This window comes from Mus pahari, chromosome 16 (assembly GCF_900095145.1).
Source record: "Mus pahari chromosome 16, PAHARI_EIJ_v1.1, whole genome shotgun sequence".
In the NCBI taxonomy this organism is placed as follows: domain Eukaryota; kingdom Metazoa; phylum Chordata; class Mammalia; order Rodentia; family Muridae; genus Mus; species Mus pahari.
In genome coordinates this window covers 57,085,671-57,099,099 of record NC_034605.1, presented here as the reverse complement: position 1 = coordinate 57,099,099, position 13,429 = coordinate 57,085,671, and the positions used below count along the sequence as shown (strand labels likewise).

General features: G+C 50.5%; 1 protein-coding gene and 1 long non-coding RNA gene across 2 annotated transcripts in view; one reads left to right on the top strand and one right to left on the bottom strand.

Moving 5' to 3' along the window:
• LOC110333909 overlaps positions 1-13,429 on the top strand; it is an 82,022-nt gene that overhangs the window by 58,717 nt on the left and 9,876 nt on the right. The window contains exon 2 of the long non-coding RNA XR_002381107.1: positions 5,556-5,703. This is a non-coding gene — a long non-coding RNA (uncharacterized LOC110333909). The remainder of the gene's footprint in view (positions 1-5,555; positions 5,704-13,429) is intronic.
• Cplx2 (complexin 2) overlaps positions 1-13,429 on the bottom strand; it is a 58,799-nt gene that overhangs the window by 38,098 nt on the left and 7,272 nt on the right. The window lies entirely within an intron of this gene.

Genomic DNA, 13,429 nt, shown 5'->3' with positions numbered 1-13,429 from the left:
GAGTCCAGCAGGATGAGAACAGGCGAGAGAACAGCGCCTCCGGTGTTAGCAAAGCCTAGACTTTCATCTGCACACAGAGCGCGGCCCACATTCAGCACCACATAAACCTATTTTGGAGTGGAGGGCTCTGCTCAGGCATTTAATTTCCTGTGTTGTTGCAAGGACCCATGTCTGGCACACCACACAGAGCTCCCGCCTCTGGTCAGGCCTTTTCTGCTCCTCCCTGCCCTGGCCCACGGCAGGAAATGGGGAAATCTTCCTTCAGACACAGACCACGCTCTGACTCCGGAAGCTGTTTGATGCTAAGGAGACATTGGCTGAAGGAGTGAATGAGTTCCAGATGATGAGAATGAACGAGTGAATGGATTCCAGATGGTGAGAATGAACGAGTGAATGGATTTCAGATGGTGAGAATGAACGAGTGAATGGATTTCAGATGGTGAGAATGAACGAGTGAATGGATTCCAGATGGTGAGGACAACTGGAGTTTGCACGAGAGACATGGAGAGCAGAGCCAGCAGATCAGGGAGGGGGGCAAACTTCTCTAGAACTAGCAGGAGGAGGGGGAGGATAAGATGCTGGCACATAAACTGCGCCCCCAGCTTGGAATGCCCTTTCTCCTTCGATGTTAGACTTGTTTATTTGTTAAATTCTGATCCAAATGTCACCTCCTGGTGAGCTTTCTTTAGCCCTCTGGACAGTCAGTTGCTTCTCCCTCGGTGTCGTTTTTTGGGCCTCCATGGCCACATCATCATGGGCCCTTTTAGCCTCCTGCCAAAGTTTTCAGTTTACCTATGTGGCCTCCTGTTATACTCTGAGTTCTTGAAGACAGAGGCCATGTCCCACCTCTTGGGATCTCCATGGTCTCAGAACCCGATGTCTAACCACTTGAGTTAATTTTCTTTCCTCACAACAAGTCCTGGTGGGCTAACCAGTGTTCTAGTCAGAGTCCATACCACGTGCCTCAGATGTTCCTGTTCCTCTCCCTCCCCCTCGGAGCTCAGTGGGTGGGTGGTCCAGTCTCATCTGTGAAAGAAACCAGGGAAGAAGCAGCTGTTGACCCCGGGGATGGCGCTTGCAAAGGCTGCCACGTGACCAGGCTTCTTGAGCCAAGAAACACATCTGGGTTCCGGCAGTCTCTGCAGCTAACTGGCCTTGGAGTAAGTCCCTCTTTCTCTCTAAGCTTCCCTTGCTCTTCTGTGACTGGAGCAGTGGGAGGGAAGGAGCTGAGCGGCAGGGAAAGCCAACGTTCCTCCTACTTCTAGAAGTCAGAGTGGTTATTTCCTGGGATTCTTGGAGACTGACAGACACACGCCGATACTCATGCATACGCACACCCACAGATGTGCGCACGGGAGCAGACATATACAGAAGTATGTAAAACATAAATGCAGGAGAGTCACATCACTGTGACATGCAGATGCATACGTATGTGCCCAAACAGCACATTTGCATAGGCTGTAGAGACACCCCCAGACTGCCAGATTCCCAGGCGGGACTTGGAAGGCTGAACTCACAGAGTCTCAATGAAGCCACAGTGTGGACCCCAGGCACACATGCACAGAACATTCTCCTTGGGAACTGGAGGCCCCTCCCGCTCGTGGACGTGAGGTCTTTAAAGCAGACCCACCCCCTCTCCTTTGGCAGGCGGTTACTGTCTTCCTTTCCCACAGCTTTAGGGCAGCCGCTGAGCTCTGAGCAGGGTGGTCCACATGGGAGAAGATAGGGGTAGGCTTATCTCCCAGGTTACTGCTGAGGGATAATGCTTTTTAAAAATAACTTCCTGCTCTTTCCAGGAAAGCTCTGAGGAGTGAGGATTCCAGAGAGCAGATTTGCCCGTTTCCATGCCTTCCCGGAGAACCCTATGGAAAGGGCTCCTCGGGTGACCACCAGAGTCCCTGTGGCTGCCCTGTTGCCTGTGGCAGAGGAAGAAATGAAGGGTGGCTGGGGGTAGGGGCGAGGGTTGGGCTGTTGCACATGGAGCCTGCCTTCCTGGAGGAAGGCCTCCTCACACACCACCTAATAAACATCTAGAGCGACAGCACACCTTGGTGACATACCGGGTTGACTATGCTTCGTGAGCACTGGTGTTAGCAAGAAAGTGAGTCATGTCTCCCTTCATCTTGACTGTGAGAGCGACATCGGGAGATAGGCCCACCCATCTCTTCTGCTCCACAGGCCTGACCTACCTGCAGAGTCACATGACACCCCCTGGACTGATACAGTGCCTGCTTCCTTCCTATTGTTCTCCCTAGCCTCCTTCAGGTACATTGTCTGTCGTTTGCCCTTCTGGCTCACCTTGTCTGTCAGTTACTGAATAACTAGGCACTGCTTCCTTTCATCTTTAGAATCTCAGAGAGCTCACAGGGACATCAGGCCATCGGGGTGGGTGAGGGGGACCACCAGCCAGTGACCAGATTCCATTAAAGGCAAAGAATACTGATGCTTTGATGGAGCAGAAACTGGGAACTGGCTGCTGGCAGGACCGGGGCTAAGCCACCATGTTGTCTGATTTTTCTCACATCATGTTGAATCTCGTGGCCTCAGACGCCGTCTCTTCAAGAACCCCGAGGAGACATTGTCACAGTGGTAAGGGTCTGAGCCTGTCTTTGTGAGAGCCCTGGCAGACACTGTCATGGTAGTGAGGGTCTCAGCTTGCCCCTGGGAGAGCCCTGGGCTGGCACTATATGACAGTGTACTGACTGGTTGTGTGTGTCAACTTGACACAAGCTGGAGTTATCATAGAGAAAGGAGCCTCCCTTGAGGAAATGCCTCTGTGAGATCCAGCTGGAAGGCATTTTCTCAATTCCTGATCAAGGGTGGGAGGGCCCAGCCTATTGTGGGTGGTGCCATCCCTGGGCTGGTAGTCCTGGGCTCTATAAGAAAGCAAGCTGAGCAAGCCAGGGGAAGCAAGCAGCACCCCTCCATGGCCTCTGCATCAGCTCCTGCCTCCAGGTTCCTGCCCTGTGTGAGTTCCAGTCCTGACTTCCTTTGGTGATGAACAGCAATGTGGAAGTGTAAGCTGAATAAACCCGTTCCTCCCCAACTTGCTTCTTGGTCCTGGTGTTCTGTGCAGGGATAGAAACCCTGACTGAGACAGACGGTAAGGATCCTCTGCCCTGAGATGAGAGGGACCTTCTTGGTTTCTTCCTCTGTATTCTGGGCCCCATAGGATTATATCAGGGAAAACCATAGGTGTGGCCAGATGGGGATCTGGGGTGAGGAGCTATTCCTAGATCGGTGTTGATGAGACCAAGCCCCTTGAAAGGAATAGTCATTGGAGACCCAGAGAGAGCAAACGAGTGACTTTAAAGGTCTCAGTAAGTTCAGAAGGTGGCACAGTAAGATCAGAGGGCTGGTGAAGCTCTGGGCCCTCCTAATACCCACCCCATCCTACAGAGAGACTTGTAGCTCAGGTCTGACTCTGGCTTACAGTCCCAGGTCAGGAGTGTCTCCTAGGAGGGGTGGGCAGGCCCTCACTTATCCTTAGGAGGGAACGCAACTCCAACACTCTGACCACTACTTGCTAACTGGTCACAGTTGCTGGCACCTCTGGGTCTCAGTCCACGCAAGTTGGAGAAAGCAAGGCCCCCTTTCAGGGCTGTTAAGGTAAGACTGAGCCGAGAGGAGCCTTGGATAGTTTGCAGAAGGACCACTTCCCAGTTCTGGGACAGACCTGTTTCCATCTCTAGAGCTGACACATGTCTGACCTTAGCAGACTAGACTGTCATGGGGCCTAGGCACGGCGGGGAGGGGCAGGCCCAGGTCAGCATGTCTGTTGGGGTGGGAGGTGCTCTTGGCTCAGACTTCACTCTCTGTCTGTCACAGGGGAGGTGCTCCCTGTGGTGGTGAATCCCAGCATCTCTAGACAGAAGGCCAGACAGAAGCTGCCCGACATCTGCAGCCTGGCTATACAGACACCAGACACTGGGAGCTTTGAAAACGTGCAGTGTGTGATGCAAGAGAAGAGAAATCATTCTGAAGAGGAAGAGGTGTCACAGGGGTTATCTAGGCCACTACGGCTCAGAGAGGGGTATATCTCATCCAAAGCTACACAGCAAGAACAGTAACCGAAGCTAGAAACACTGGCTCAGAGAACACGTCACTGGAGAAAGCTAAGGTCATTTGGTCTGAGTTCCCACCCAAAAGTCCTTTGTACACACTTCCAAGAACAAGGGGCTCACTATCTTCTATGGCAGTCTGCGAATTTTATACACAGCTAGTTGTTACATGGAGCTATAAAACTACTCCCAGGCACTAAACGTGCTACAAGATCAACAAGCACTGCTCTTTATACTGAACCTCTACAACAGAGCTTGCACATGCAGAGTCTTTGTCTGACCGTATTGTGATCGTGTGGTTCCCCTCTTAACACAGAGGCTTCCAGACCCCCGCCTCATGGCCACTGAAGACCACAGTTTCTCAGAATGCTGGGCCAGACTTAAAGAGGATAAACCACGGGGCTCCCAGCTGCTGCCTTGCAGCGACTATTCAATAAATGTAATAACAATTAGGTTTTTTTTTTTTTTTTTATCAGTGGAAACAAAATTGACTCAGAAATAAAAGAAGGATTTTTAAAGGCATTTTCCATTCCTGACTTTCATGGAAGTCAGTTAGGTTGGCGAGCAGATAAAAGTATCCAAGGGCTGGGTGGGGGGTGGGGTAGGGGAGGGGTGGGGAGATGCAGTACCATGCAGGTTTGGGAAGGTGAGTCTGCCTATGCCAAGCTGTCAGATTATTAGAGCTAAAATGGCCTTTCCTCACTGTAAACCCCACTGGGTCAGAGTCAGGGTCTTTCTGTCCCCATGCCTGCCAGAGCTGGTTGCCACACACTGGAACAAAGGCACAGACACATGAATAGTTCTGGATGGTTGGTATTTCAGTGAGCACAAGGTCAAATACATCCATCTGTCCATTCAGCCTTTGAACTTCACACGTGCTTTGAGGGGCCTGGTATAATATCGAGGCATGGGTGTCAATGACGGCAAATTCTGGGCCACCCTGGGCAGCCCAGTTGCTCCAGGAGTATGAAATGAGTTGTTTGTCTTACATTCCATGCTTCTGTGCCTCCCCCCCCTTTTTTTGTTAGCAAGGGCACCTCCACTTACTCCTGGGGAATAGTTTACCCCTGGTCTCTTTTTGCACGCTTTGGGGGTGCTGAGGTCTAGTCTGGGGTACCACTAGAGGGACACCATTTGGCCAGTCTGTGTAATTCTCCTGCACAGAGCTACACTGAAGTCCCATGTGGCCCACAGTTCTCACTGTCCTCCCTGTAGTTTCTCCTTCAAGGCTGAGTGTTCCATGAGGGCAGGGTCAGGCCCCTTATGTCTCTGAGTCCTCAGAGCCCTGCCCACACTGGAACGGGAAAGGGTTTCGGAAGCCTTTTGCGCAGTGGTCTCCTTTATCCAGGCTTCTCTTTAAGTCGTTTAAATTCCTCTTGTCACTCAGGGTTTAAAAACATTGAACAGAAAATTCCAGAACTAAGTATTTCTAAACTGTACACCCTTCTGAGTGGTGGGATGAAATCCCAGACCATCCATGTCCTCTCGCCACAGATGTGGTTATTCCTTGTTCAGAGTACCAATGCTACAACATCAGGACCACTTTGTTATCATTTAGCAACCATTTCGGTCATCAGAGCATCTTGTGCAACATTTACTGAACTTCTTCCATCCTGTAGTCATCCAACATCACAAGACTAGAGTGAGTTCGGGCTTTGGGACATATCCCCTACAAATGTAAGGCATGGCTGTTCATTGAATTTCTACCTGAGGAATCGCTCACTGCTCAGTCACTAAGTTACCAAGGGCTGTGTGTGTGTGTGTGTGTGTGTGTGTGTGTGTGTGTGTTAAATTTCTTCACTTAAAACAACTTCCAGGGAGAGACCAGTCGACCGCTTAATTTCTGCCTTGTCCAAGAAAGAGAAGGAAAGGGGCCACCTCCTTTAGTTTTTAGGAGCTGAAAGTTCACTCCAGCTTCCTCAGACAGCATTTGGAAGGAGACAGGTTTTCCAGGGATGTATGGAAAATGTCAAGCCATCTCCAACCCAGCATAGAAACAGACACAGAAGCAGCTGGGAGAGCATAGCTGGGAGAGCCATGGCACTAGGGAGGTGCTCTTGTCCCATCTTCAACCGTCATCTTAGAAGCATCAGGCCAGAGGAAACAGCCCAGCTAGTTGACAACAGAGAACAGCAACAGTCTCTTGTTCTACTGCCCAAGACACTCCTGAAGACAGAAGCAATCAAGATGGCACATCCTGGCTAAACCATCTTGCTGGGATGAGTGTGGGGCCCCAGCTAGTCATCTCTTCTAGTCCTTGGGATAGATGATGCCTGGTATTTGGGAACCAGATGATATCCCAGGGAAAGAGAATTTCCCAGGCAGTTGGGGTGAGCTTGAGGGGACTCCCAGGCCCCCAATTCCCAGCTGGGTGGCTTTTGCAGGCTGCAGAGCCCCTTGAATGCTGTTTCCTCTGTGTACCAGAAGTGAGTGAACTTGCCTCTAGGGGACGCTGTTGAGTCTGATGTGTGTGTGTGTGTGTGTGTGTGTGTGTGTGTGTGTACAGTGATGGTGCTGGCTAGAATGCCCCTTCCTCTCTTCACTCTCTGCTACTAAAGTCTCCTGGGTAGCTGATCTCTTTGCCAAGTTCTAGGTCAGTTAAGCCTGGAGGTGCCAGGCCCTGCTATCAAATCTCCCTCATCCTGCCACTGAGACAAGTCCATTCTTGTTTCTGGGTCTCAATTGTACAGTCTGGGTAATGAGGGTGCCGTGCAATGTCCCTCTTCCGCAAGCTATGGCTTGCCTGTTTCTGAGTTTCTTCCCATGGTAGGATACCAGTGGAGGGTGTCTGGCAGCTAGGCAAGCTGACTACCAATTTTGTCTTATTTCTTCACTTTGAGTTAGAGTAATTTCACCCTGTGGCTTACCTCTTGCTGATCAAAGCCCTGACTGGCAGTTAAGTGCCTTTGATTAATAAAAAATGGGGGAAATGAATTAATCATGATTTCAATTCGGCGTGTTTGGGGAACACACTCTTGAAAAAAGCCAAAGCTGCTAGGGCCAGGAGGGGAAACACTGTGTCCTTTGGGGTGAGAGGGTGGGACCAGGAGTATATGTCCATGGAGTGTCCGGTAGTGGACAGAGGACCCGTGCAGCAGAAGGCAGCCTGGTGTCACTGCTTGGACAGGAGGCTTGGTCCCTTTAAGGCTCCTCTCCCTATCTGGAGCCCCAGGCCTGTGCGGAGGAGGACATGCATTATTGAAAGCGCATTTCAATACCTATTCTCCCCCTCCTCCTGTGGGTGGCAATCACAGTTTACATAATCTGTCTCTCTGTCCTCCTAGGCAGCTGCTCCCTTCTGGCTGAGTGGTTTGAATAGGGGAGGGAGGGGACAGAGGGGAGGGAAGAGCTATTAACTCTATGCTGCCACCTCAAGTCTCAGCCAAGGTGTCTTGTATCCAGGGGTGACAGCAGATCTTGACTCTACACAGCCCCAGGCTCAATAGTTCCAAGTGACCTCCATGTATACTTGGTCCCACTCCCATGGTCTTGAGTGACTGGATGGCTCCCATCCTAGTATCCTTGTAAATAGAGCTACTTCTGTCTGGAATACAGGACCATGTCCCCATCAGGACCATATCTCCATTAGGACCATATCCCTATCAGGACCATGTCCTCATCAGGACCATATCCCCATCAGGACCATACCCCTATCAGGACCATGTCCCCATCTCTAGGTTCCTCTACAACCTGCTTGTACAGCAGCGGTTGACTAGCTTGTAGTTCAAGTTCAGCAAACTCCAAACAGCCCTTACTGGCTCTTGGCTCTCTCCCAAAGCATCGCTCCTGCATTTGTCCTGGCTCTGTCTTTTCTCTACCTGTCACTCAGGAAGCCATCCGCTATACATCCATTCACTACTGAGCCACTCGGCCATCCATCATCCTTACTACCATTCCTTTATCCACCTTTGTATCCATCCATCTAACCACCTTCCATCTGTCCATCTATCCACTCACTATTTACTAAGAGTCTGGCATTTGTCAATATTGAGAGCACAGTGACAGACAACAGATGCTGGATCTGTCCTCTCTATACTTAAAATATTGTGAAAACAGCATGCAGGTGAGTAGACTACTAGACTAAGCAGGAGAGTATGGGAGAGGGTGAAGCACTGCAGAGGCAGAGGAAAGGCATCCTGGCACTTGGGACCCTTGGTGGATAGTGAACACTTGTTCTGAGACAGGGTTTCTCTGTCCTGTCCTGGAACTCACTCTGTACACCAGGTTGGCTTTGAACTCACAGATCCGCCTGCCTCTGCCTCCCGAGTGCTGGGATTAATAGGTGTGCGCTACCAACAGCCCTGCCTGAGCACTGTTTTGGAGGTGATGATACCCAAGCAGACCCCTGAGAGTGAAGGAGGGAACCCAATTCTCTTTTCAGGGTCCCTTGGCTCTATTTCCTGTGACAACATCTCTTTGGGAGGACTTCCCCTTCCTTCTCTTCTTCCTCCTGGACTTTTCTTGGCCTGGGTGGGAAGATCACGTTGTCACCAGCCTTGGGGGACAGAGTGTGACCAGGGCATGGCTGTGGGGATGGGGTCAGGGCTTAGTCTGCTGGCGTTCAATCCAGAACACCGCTGGCACTGTGGGAAGCAGGCTGTCCATTTCCACTGAGGTTCCTGGCTGGTACCAAGGGGGTTTAAGACAGCTGGCCAAGGAGTGAGGAGCGCAAGGAGAGACCAGACGGAGACAGGAGGGCAGTCCTAAAATCTTTGCCAGACCTGTGTGCTCCCGGCAATGGCAGACTTCCTTCCCTTTAAGCCTTTTGTAGTTGTGTTCTGTCACTTGCAGTCAAAGGAGCCCTCATTAACAGCAAAGATCCTCAGCAACAGAAGGACACATTTCCACATCCTTTGTCTTATTTGATTTCACAACAGCCCCAGGAGGCTGTTTATAGGTGCTGAGACGCAGGCTTAGACAGTCCAGCCAGCAGATCTAGACTGGGGGGGGGGTGTCTTTAAGTCCTACTCCTTACAGCCCCCCTGACGGTGATTGCTGAGAGGAAGCAGAAAGGATGCCAGAGAAGGACTTAGGTTTGAGAGGAAAGGATGGGTCAAAGGGAACCAAAGACAGCTCAGAAGCACTGGTCTTTGAAAGAACCTCTATGGGTGGAAGCGAGCCGAGTTTATAAGGCAGTGAGTCAGAAGCCGAGAACTATAGACAGGGAGGGAAAGTAACCACGGCGAGGTTCGCTACATTCTAGCATTCTAGCCAAATGAGTTGAGGACCGAGCAACTGGAGTCCCAGAGGGGGCCCGGCTCTCCACAGTCAGCCTGTATTTTTATTGCTTGACCATATTTCAAGATCTGACCTCCTCCAGGAAACATCCCCTGAGCCCAGTCCTTCCTGGCGACTCCCCAGTCCTCCTCCTGGGTCCCCTTTATAATGCTGGTCACATTGGTCCCTTTGGTTCACCTAGTATGACTCATCCGCCCCTGAGGAAGTCTACGCCTTCCTTGACTCTGATTAGACCCAAGCTTCTAACCCCATGTCTGGCACCCAGACGGGGCTGAAGGTATATTTTTAAAAAACGGTTTATTTGAAGGAAATGAATTCCAGATAAGGCATAAAGTCAGGATATGAGTCTGATAGAGGACAGAGCCGGAAAAGCAATCAACACAGAGACCAAGCCAGCGAGGAATGTAGACAGGGGAGGTGGAGGTCTGAGGAGAGACCTAGAGTGCGGCCGAGGGGGTAGCTCAGAGTCCATCGGACTTCTGCGGTTTATCTGGCCTTGGTTCTTGGAAAGTGCTTCATTCTATTTTGTGGGAGAATCATCTGGAAAGGATCCAGTTTGCCTAGAATCTCGTAGAACTGGGAAGAATAATCCTAAAGGATGGGTGGGGAGAAGTCGGTGCAACAAGAGTTCTTGCAGTTCCTATCCCTGCCGCTGGGGGCACGAGACGCAAGACAGGTAAAAGGATGATGCAACCACCAAAGGTGGGAAAGGGCCCCAGCCTGGAGCAGCCAGGTCCCTTGGCACCGCTGCATCCTGGGCCTTTCCCTGAGATTCTGATGTGTGTGACCCTATCTTTCAGTAACTGCATTTGGATTCTAACTCGGGAAAGGACCCACCTTCACAGGCTGCCGGTCTGCAAATTCTCCCCCTCTGCTCTGGAACCAGATGGCTGACCGACAATCCCTGTCTACCGCAGCTTTTGTCTTTATCCTCTGTGGTCCTGAGTACCGTCCAAAGTAATCCTATTTATTCTGTCCATCTGCTTGTTTATTGTCTGTCTCTCCCACTGTGAGAGACTCGATGGCAGGGACTCTATGGGTCTCTCAGTGTCTAGCCTGGCACCTGGAGATGCTCACAGAATGCTGGGCAGATCAGTGAATGGGAGGACGGGTGGATGGGTGGGGAGGGGATGGGATGTGCTTGGAGGTGGAGTTGATGAAGCATTTCAAGGAGCAGGGCTCCAAAAATAAAGGCATCCGAGCTGTGAGACGAGAACCCTTGAGAAGAGAAAAGGCCCTCCCTTCTAGGGCTAATTGCTTGCTCTGAGCTGAAGTACAGCAGCTGCTGGGAGACCAGACACAGGAAGGTCCCGAGGGAGGTATACAAACCCAACCCCCGGGACACCTGCTCTCCAGCAGAGAGGAAACCCGCTAGGGCCTGGCTGTCGGCTGTAAAGGCAAAGGCATTCTAATGTCACTACTTAGAGATGTGGGAGCACCAGCACTGGACTGGGCAGGATAAGGGGCACCGGTCCTAGAACTTGTAGAGGAACATGAGCGACTGTGTGCCAAGTATTCCCAGGGGGTACTGCTGGACACTTCTTTTGTTTGCTTGTTTGTGTGTTAAAGCCATCTCCCCCTCCTCCCCCTCCAACCTTCTCACCATAGAAGACTATCAAAGCAGATAAAGAACCTGAAGCCCAGGGAGCTAAAGGGTTCACTTGTACAACTGTAGCCTAGTTGGGACTTGATCCACTTGATCTAAATGGATAGGCACCCAACACGACACCAAGGTGGGCTGTTCATCTCTGCCAGGATTTTCGGTGTGAGGGGAGCCAAGAGGGGAGAGCAAATGGATAAAATTACTGTCCAGCAAAATAGGGGTGATGATGTTTTTGGGATCGTTCTTTGTTTTTTCATTTTCTCTTCTAATTCTTCCTGGGCCTGCCTGTTCTCATCCGAGATTGGTATAAAGATGGATACAGGGCCCCCCACACATAGACTCCATTCCTATTTCCAACTTATTGGCAAATCACCCCTACCTGTGAGATGCTGATAACAATTCTGAACCCTGAAGGCATAGCAAGAATTCACGGAGGAAGTGGGTGAAATGTACCAACAGCCTAAGTGATGCTGGGTGAATTAACCATAGACTTGAGACCACACCACCTGAGAATTTTGCCCTAGTCCCCCCAGGGGCTTTAACCCTTCATGACAGAGGGCGGAGGAATATAATCTAGCAACGAGAAAGAATCTCGGCTCTAACGGTGAGCGAATGAAGTCAGAGACTTGAGTTTAATTTTGGCGTAACTTCACTGATACGAAGTTCAAAACCAAACCAAGTGCTCCTAGGAGGTTAGCGTTGAGGTGGTGGTTCCTTTCATGGGGCAGGTGGGGGCCGTGAAGTGGAGGAATGGGTCTGTCTGTGGCAGCTTCCCTTCCTGGTTTGAGCGGGTTGTGTCGGTACAGTCCGGTGTGGAACTCCATAGAACACTTTGCGAATGCAGGAGAGCAGTTGAACTAGCTTCCTGAGTAGAAGGCGTGGTTCCCAAGGAGGCGTGGCTTAAAGACCAGGTCTTTGAGAGGGAACGCGCTCCTGAGAACTCTGTCTACACCAGTGGAGTAAGTCACTGATGGTTTAGAGCTGGAGGACAAATCTCCTGAGGTATGTCCTGGAAGAGTCTGTACACTTCCTCCTTCCCTGTTTCCTGGCTGACCAGTGGCGAGCAGTTCTTCCTCTGTCTACTTTCTGCCATGATGTTACTTCTGCATCGAGTCTGACGGCAACAGAGCCAATCACCCACGGAAGGAAACTTTGGAAACCTTGACTTAAAATAAATCTTTCCTATTTAAAAAAAAGAATTCGTCTTAGCTTATATGTATGCGTGTTTGGTCTGCACATATGTGCAGTACACACGGAAGTCAGAAAAGGGCATTGTACCCATCCCCGCCCCCCGAACTGGAGTAACAGACAGTTGTGAGCCTCCATGTGGGTGCTGGGAATTGAACCTGGGTCCTCTACAAGAGCAGCAATATACTCTTAACCTCTGCAGCTTTTTCTTCCTTTTTGAGCTGATCTTCTTTGGTGTTTTGTGATAGTGGTAGAAGCTGACTAACATAGTTATATTTCAAGAAATTCTTTTTTTCTGAAAAATAATCTAAAAACAAGGATTAAATAACTCCATCTACCGTTCAGTCTTAGCTTGGGACCGGGGGGTCTCAGCTTTGTGGCTATTCACATCTTAAACAGCAGGGGGCAGTAGGTAGGTCTTCCACACAGCAGGCTGCTCGCTGCTCTCTGCTTTTGCCCCTCCTTTCCTGAGTACTTCTCCCCTGGTGGTCCATATGCTCCCCTGCAAGCTCCCATAGCCCTATCCCATACCTTCATTTATCTCTGCAGTTCTCACGTGGGTTAATATTGATATCCTGTCAGTTCCCCAACATCAGGACCAGGACAGATCCATTTCTATGTCCCCCGCAAGATAGCCTTGAATTCAGAGATCTGCCTGCCTTAGCCTCCTGAGTGTTGGATTAAGGGTGTGTGTGTGTGACTAGACCCAGTTTAGAAAACCATTATTATTTTAGGCTCCTGTCTGCCTTACCAGGGAGTCTATCATTTGATTCAGGTAGAGCCTTCTTTGCTGTCCTGTGATACACTTTCTAGAAATTTCTATTTTCTGGGATAAATGACCCTAATTTACATATTTATACCCTTCTCTCTCTCTCTCTCTCTCTCTCTCTCTCTCTCTCTCTCTCTCTCTCTCTCTGTGTGTGTGTGTGTGTGTCATCATATTGGTCAGGGGGAGGGGCAGGGTTTTTTCCTTAAACCTTAGTCCCTGGGCACACCAGCTCCTCTCATTACACAGAGAGCAGGACGTTGGGGGTGGAGTTAGGAAGCTCTCATTCCTTTCATCAGAGATACGCAAATGAGCACTGGCTGCTGGCACTTCAGAGTTTCTGGTGGGACCCTAGACTCACCGCCTCCAGACCCAGTGGAGCAAAGGAAGAGAACCTTATGGTGCACTGACCCGCCCCGTCACTATGAGGAGCCCATTGTTATGTGATGATACTGGATCCTTGCCCGAGCCACTCTGGGAATTTAAGGTCACCTCTGGACCCCCCAGACGCTGGCTGCAGGTCACAGTTCTTGTCCGGGACACAGGCTCAATGAATATATGCTTTCACCAATT